A 7951-nucleotide genomic window follows, 5' to 3' on the forward strand; every position below is an offset into this window, starting at 1 on the left:
AAAAACAGATATAATATGTTCCATGGTTAAGGGAAAAAACCTTGCCACTCAGCTCACGTGGAACAGAGGAAATGGAATGAACTAGAATTTAGGAAACCACAATTCCAGTTCCAGCTCTGCCAGAAATTTCTCAGTGAATTTAGGTAAGTCTTTATTGGTACCTTGGTTTCCCCATTTTAAATTTATATTTATCTAAACTTTTTTTTTTTAACTTCTTTATTGGAGTATAATTGCTTTACAATGTTGTGTTAGTTTCTGCTGTATAACAAAGTGAATCAGCTATACGTATACATATATCCCATATCCCCTCCCTCTTGCATCTTCCTCCCACCCTCCCTATCCCACCCCTCTAGGTGGTCACACAGCACCGAGCTGATCTCCCTGTGCTATGTGGCTGCTTCCCACTAGCTATCTATTTTACATTTGGTATCTAAACTTTCTCACTCCATGAAAATACTTGAAGCAGCTTATAGTGTAAAAATACAATGAAATAGGAGCTTATAGCCAAGGAAAAGAACAAAAATATGCCAAATAGAAAAATCAGTTGTGGTTAACTTCTGGTTTGGCTGAGTCTCCTGGCAGTTGAGGAAAAAAGTAAAAAACATGATTAGTGATTTGGCATTTCTGTCAGTGTTTCTGAGGCATTCCAGTTTCTTAGGGTTGATGGTCTTTCCCTAAGACTGAATTCTAAACGAAAATCCCTCCATGTGACTTAATGGAAAATCTCCTCAATTATTTTAAAGCAAATACAATAGGAACTCTTACATAGCTATTTATTTAGTCAATTTCAATGAAAACTGAGGACATGATTTTAAACCTCAGTGTATCCATATGTTCACTCAATGAAAGTTAATAGTGCTTACCTTACTGCCTGCCTCAAAGGACTATTTAAAAAATAAAGCTAAAGAAGGAGATTTTTTTTTAAGTCATGAGTTTGTTAACCTGAAACAAATAGGCTGCCAGATATTTCTCCAGCAATGATGGGTTTATTCGGGATCAGCAGAGAATTGCAATTCAGGGTCTGCGGCTATGGTGATCCACATGCAAGTCCCAGTATGGCAGGGAAAGGAGAATACTTTTACAGAGAGGAAAAGGAAACTTGGAGGACTATTTAGTAAACAACGAGTCCAGTGGCTTTTCCACTGGTTGAGTCCTTGTGGGGAAGAAAAGGAGGCTGTCTTCTTTTTGGGCTCTACTATTGCCACAGGGCACAAGAGCGCCCCCTTCTGGTCTCCCAACTCTTTGATTGAGGTTTCTGTTCATTCATTTTTTACAAGTTAAATGTTAGATATTATTAAATGTATCCCTCTAGGTATAGTAATAATAAGATGATCAGCTTTCTGTTCTTTTATTGATGCCAAGAGGGAAAATATCAGGGGGCATTATAGGTAAGGTACATAGGAAAATGATTAAAGGTTATACAAGACACTTAACTGGTTACCTCTGGGGAGTGAAGATAAGGGTCCTAGGGAAAGATCTTTTTCTCTACCTTGCTTCCCTCTGAAATTTTTGAATTTTTTATAATGACTATGCATTATTTAATATTTAAAAAGCATAAAAGAAAAGGCAATCTGCTCATAAATAATATCTATACAATCTAGGGTATGCAAAATAATGCCAAATATCTATTTATATTTCCTTTTAGTGGTGATTTAGTTCATCTCTTTGCAAGTCATCTCTTGCAAGAAACAGATACTCATTCAAGATAGCTTAAGTAAAAAAGGGAGGTTTATTATAAGGATACAATCAGAAATCTTCTGTACATCCAAGATAAAAAAATGAAAGAAAGCCTGCTCTCATGGAGCTTGGTACAGAAAATTCAAGGAGCCAGTCTTCCTCTGTCTCTCAGTGGATCTAATTTCTTCTTCTTTCTTCTTATCTTTCTAAATAACTAACTTCTCTCAGCAGATAGGCTTTCTTGGCTTGCTTTATGAATCCATCATAACTTTGTATGATCAAAAGTGACCATCAATTCTGGATGGTCCAGAAGCACCCACTACTGACTTTCTAAAATGTTTATGCCTCTTAAGCCAGCACTTGTCAAATGTTAATCTGCATTGGAATCACCTGAGGATCTTGTTACAACACAGATCCTAATTCAGTAGATCTATGTGGGTCCTGAGAACCCTAGGTGATCCCCTGATGCTGCTGGTAGGCAGACCACACTCTGAGTAGCAAGGCCTACTAAAAATAGCAAGTGCACATTTCTGAGAGAAGGAATCTGATTGGTGGCTAGCCAGCCAATGCTTTGGGTTGGATGCAATCATCTGGCCTGGGGTAACTATATGACATGCCCGCTTAGCATGAGCTATCGATGGAAGTAGAGCCTCGGAGAAAGTGGGGAGGCACCTCAAAACACAGACATTTTACTCTTGTCTGCATCTAAAGTTGCCACAAACATGACCCAGCTACATACAATAGAAAAGCCCTCTCTCCCTGTTCCCAGTAGGTAGCAATCTAAATAAAGTCAGGTCCAAAGGTAACTCTGGTTTCTTCAGAGCTCACAACTTCATGATGAACATTCTTCCTTCAGGTTTGTTGCTGTCGGTTCCAGCTGTGGTTTCTCACCGTTTTGAACTGATGGCATGATCAGTGGTTCCCAAGCTTGAGATTCTGATTCAGTGAATCCGATGTGGGACCTGGGCATCGGGATTTTGAACAAGCTTCACGGGTCATTCTGATGCATCATCGCACTCTGGTCTGAGACCACTAAACTGAGAAAAAAAAAGTCCTTTCCAGTGGAGTGGAGGGTGGGGGAGTGGAGGATAGTGTCCCTAACATTAAAACGCATGGGTCACCATATGTTACATCAGTGGTTTTCAAACTTTAGCATGTATTAGAATCCTTTGGAAGGCTTGTTAAAACACAGACTCTTGCCCAGATTGCTGGCTCCCAAATTTCTGATTCAGTAGGTCTGGGACTAAGCCCAATAATTTATATTTTTACAGGGTCCCAGGTGACACTGTTGCTGCTGAGGCTGCACACATTGTGAGGGCCTCTGTGTTATATGACACCACTACTGATGATCACCTACCTCACAATCCTATGAGTATAGGACTGGTGGCAAGAGTGCATGTAAAAATTTACGGAATAACTTAGAGCTATAAAAATGTCCCTTAGTTGTCAGTGAATAACAGAGGAATGGATAGAAGATGGTTTCCATTCAGCTACTGGCTAATTTTTAAGGACCTAAGATAGAAAGGCCAAAACTCACAGATGCATTGTATTCTCTCTGCACACGAGGTGTATCAGAGTCCTGGCACGTGAGAGATAGCACACTTAAATTGGTTCATTTGAGAAGCATTTAACAAAGTGACTCTATGCAAAGATGTGGGTAGGGTTTAAGGAAACCAACAAGAGACAGGGCAGTACTCTGGGGCTGGTAGCAACAGGGAGCTGTTATCTAGCCCTAGAAACACAAAGGAAGGAAGTAATCCCCCATTCTAAGAGAGGGTGGCTGTGTGAAGAAAGCCTGGCATCCACTGTGTCTTTTTTTGTGTGTGTGTGGTACGTGGGCCTCTCACTGTTGTGGTCTCTCCCGTTGCGGAGCACAGGCTCCGGACGCGCGGGCTCAGCGGCCATGGCTCACAGGCCTAGCCGCTCTGCGGCATGTGGGATCTTCCCGGACCGGAGCACGAACCTGCGCCCCCTACATCGGCAGGCGGACTCTCAACCACTGCGCCACCAGGGAAGCCCTCCCCTGTGTCTTTCGGTGGACCATCAGAGAAGGAACCAGGGGAGTAAATTCCCAAAACGTCTTTCTTCTTCGGCCCTCCGTTCTCCTGCCCGTGCCTTCCCTGTTCTAAACTGGAAGTGAGGGAGCCCATTCACGCAGTCCATATCAGTCAGATTCTGTGGGCCCCCAGCAGGATAGAGAAGGGTAGAGAATGGATCTGCAAATAGAAGACACCCAACACACAGGTTCTGTAGACTGAACCCCGCATCTAGTGCTTTTGTAGCCCAGGGTTTAGTAGCAGAGATAAAAAGGAGAGGTAGATGTTTTCCATGTCAGTTTCACACAGGCAGATTTTAGCTCTTTATGCTCTCTGAAGTAATTATACTTAAAAAAATAGTAGAAGTGATATTTAATTTAGGATGGCACTTAGCAGAAGTAATAGGTGTAGCTGTATTATGACACCTAGCCCTAGTGGTTACCCTGGCTCAAAATTTGTAAGCACAGTAACTAACAAAAAATACACTACTAGCCTTTCCTTTTAAGTATGAGTTTTAGGATCAAATGATTTTTCCTGCCTACTTCAGAGAAATAGCTTTGGCTTGTAGTAGGCAACAAAAGGACCTCATAAACTGTAATTCCAACATTCATAGGGGTGAAGACTTCACTTAAACTGTCAGTTTACTGATCAGTCAAGAAAGAGAATTGTGCTTCTCTTCTATGGCCAATGAGGACTGTTCAGGCACAGAAGGGACACAAGGATGGTACATTCAGCAAAATATTGGGTCTTAAAATACCCTCTTCTCCCGTGGTCTCTCATTGATTCATTCATTCATTTAATAACTGCTGTTTCATCTCTCCTAAATGCCTGGCCCTGTTCCAATCTCTAGGGATCACTGGTAAACAAAGCACCTCCAGGCTCTCGAGGAACTTGCAATCCTGTGATGGAAATGCAAAAGTTAATGATATTCATCTAATTGTGAAAATAACTAAACATGTTCATAATAATCCATGGTTTACCAGAGCAGTTTTTTTACAGATGTTATCTTACTTAATCCTCATTCAACTTGGGAAGTAATTTTAATTGTCCTGATTTTACAGGTAAATAACTGAGACTCTGAAAAGATGGGTACTGACCAGCGATTGGCAGAGATGGAACTGAATCCCAAGTCGTAGGACATACACCTCTGTGCTGGGCATTGCTCTGTAATTGCCATCTTTGTTTAAAAGCCAAATACACAGGAAGGGTAAAGTATCAAGACAATTCCAAAATATAAGTCAACTTTAAGCGTGACAGGAATAGAGCACCTTGAGAGAACACAGAAAAGAAATAAGTATGTAATGAAAGTTGGCCTGGAAAAGAGGAAAACAGCATAAAAATAGAAGATGAAGGTCACCAACAGGCAACAGTCTCTGCATTATAACTTCACTCAGCTCTGGCCCTGTTACCTACACAGTCTCCATGACTGCTGCCCCCAAGATTCATTTCCAGGCTTGAGTCTATAACCAGGTCAATTATAATTAAGCTGAATTACTTGTCTAGCTTTGCTGAGAGGGAGTGGGATACCAGCTTAATGTGATAAACAATGTTCTATCTGTCCTTGTGGTCAGCATTTGTTCTTTTCCTTGGGGCCATAATGAATTTGTGCCCCAAACAGCACATGAAGTTCTATGTAGCCAATTAAAATGCCCTGTAAGTAGTCCCAACAGCATGTTTTGTTTTGTTTTTTTTCCAGTTTCCAAATTGGCATGGCCTAAAAGGGAGAGTTTTGAAAACAAGTGGGAACACTTTGTTGTCCATCAATGGAGACGTGCTCTATTTCCTCCATGGCTTACCTTACCAAGTTTGGTACATCAGACACCCAGTGAAGATTCAGGATGTATCAAAATCAAAGCACATGATAGAGGAACATGGAACATACTAAGTATTAACATCATGGTCTGGTTTGATTTTTAAGACTTTACTAAAAGTTGTGGATACATTTTGGTGATTTTAAAAGAACACTGAACATACCTTAAAAAATACTACATTCAAGCTACTCTGATTCATCGTCCATCTACAAACTATTTTCTATTTTACCTAAAGTACCAAGTGCAGAATAATTATTTTTTGGAACAATGCTATATAAACCTGAGGGAAACACTAATAATAGATATGATGCGCTGAATGCTTACGTATGTGATAAACACATTGCAATATTTTTCCCGAACAATCTGCAATATCTTGTGCTTTGGGGATGAGGAAATTGAGAGGTTAATTAGCTTATCCAAGATCACATAGCTACAAAGTGGCTGAGATCAGGGATTTGAATCCAGATCAATTTAACTCTAAATCTGTGCTCTTTCATCACATCACTCTATCCCAAGGAGGTGAGTTTTCTTTTCCTCTTTTTTTTTTTTTTTTTGTGGTACGCGGGCCTCTCACTGTTGTGGCCTCTCCCTTTGTGGAGCACAGGCTCCAGACGCGCAGGCTCAGCGGCCATGGCTCACGGGCCCAGCTGCTCCGTGGCATGTGGGATCTTCCCGGACTGGGGCACAAACCCGCGTCCCCTGCATCGGCAGGCAGACTCTCAACCACTGCGCCACCAGGGAAGCCCTGGGAGGTGAGTTTTCTGATCCCAAGTTCTGACTTTAAAGTCTTAAGAGCTGCATTGATTGTTTTGGAAAGTGGGGGAGATCCTGTTAGAACAACTCGTGATGGTTAATTTTATGTGTCAACTTGACTGGGCCACGAGGTGCCCAGATATTTGGTCCAACATTACTCTGAGTGTGTTTGTGAGGGTGTTCTTGGATGATATTAACATTTGAATTGGGAGATTGAGTAAAGCAGATTGCCCTCCCTAATGCGGGTAGGCCTCATCTAAACAATTGAAGGCCTGAATAGAACCAAAAGGCTGACTGCCTGTGAATAAAAAGGAACTTCTGTCTGCCTGACTGTCTTTGGGCTGGAACATTGGTCTTCTCTGCTTTTGAACTTGGACTTGGACTAGAACTTACTCCATTGGCTTTCCTGGTTCTCAGGCCTTTGAAATTGAACTAGAAATATACCACCAGCTCTCCTGGGTCTCAGCTTGCAGACTGCAGATCTTGGGAGGCCTCAGCATCCATAATGACATAAGCCCATTCCTTATTATAAATATTTGAATATATATATATATATATATATATATATAAACATATACATATATATACATATATACATATATATGTATGTATATATTCAGTTGACTCTTGAACAACACAAATTTGGACTGTGCAGGTCCACTTATAAGATACGTGGATTTTTTTCAATAAATATAGTGCCTGTATTTTCATTTTACAGATCTTTACATTAACAAAGTATGGAGGAAAATTTGTGTTCGATTAGAACAATATGTGGAATCAACAGAACTAAGGTTTGAGTCCTGATTTTATTCAAATTGTTTCAGCTTCCTGTCCTTGGGTGTCACTGATCAATTCCTTGTTTTTGAGGAAGAGATAGCAGTACACAGATTTTTGATCGGGGGCGGGGGGGCGGGGGTTGGCACTCCTAATTGCCCTGCATTGTTCAAGGGTCAGCTGCATATATGTGTTTGTGTGTGTGTGTGTGTGTGTGTGTGTGTGCGTGCGTGCATATATGCATATATATCTCCTATCTCCTATTGATTTTGTTTCTCTGGAGGACTCAGACTAATACACAGCTCTTCTCATCATATATTCTGAGGCCAGCCAGTTGGCCAGCTGTTATTTAAGTTTCATTTGGCCCATCTCCAAGCCTCTGACACATTCATCTCTGGTAATATTCTGGAAATTCCCACTACACTTCCCTGATGACAAAATCCACACCCACCTACCCTTGATGTTACTGAGATTTTCAGGAGATAAAAGTGACTCACCATCCAAAAAGAACTAAAACCTTCTATCTTTTAAATTAAATTTGTAAACATAAAATTTATTTTTTAAAAGGTCAATTTCTTTGGTTCAAATTAGAAATTTATTTTATATTGAAGTTTGCATATTCAGTTCAACATTCTTTTTTCTTTGGCTGCATTGGGTCTTTGTTGCTGTGTGCGGGCTTTCTCTAGTTGTGGTGAGCGGGGGCTACTCTTCATTGCGGTGCACGGACTTCCCACTGCAGTGGCTTCTCTTGTCGCGGAGCTTGCGCTCTAGGCACACAGGCTTCAGTAGTTGTGGCACGCGGGCTCAGTAGTTGTGGCTTGCAGGCTCTAGAGCGCAGGCTCAGTGGCCATGGCTCACGGGCTTAGTTGCTCCACTGCATGTGGGATCTTCCTGGACCAG

Source organism: Aethalodelphis obliquidens, unplaced genomic scaffold (assembly GCF_003676395.1).
Source record: "Aethalodelphis obliquidens isolate GAN/ISIS:26980383/991018 unplaced genomic scaffold, ASM367639v1 scaffold1, whole genome shotgun sequence".
In the NCBI taxonomy this organism is placed as follows: domain Eukaryota; kingdom Metazoa; phylum Chordata; class Mammalia; order Artiodactyla; family Delphinidae; genus Aethalodelphis; species Aethalodelphis obliquidens.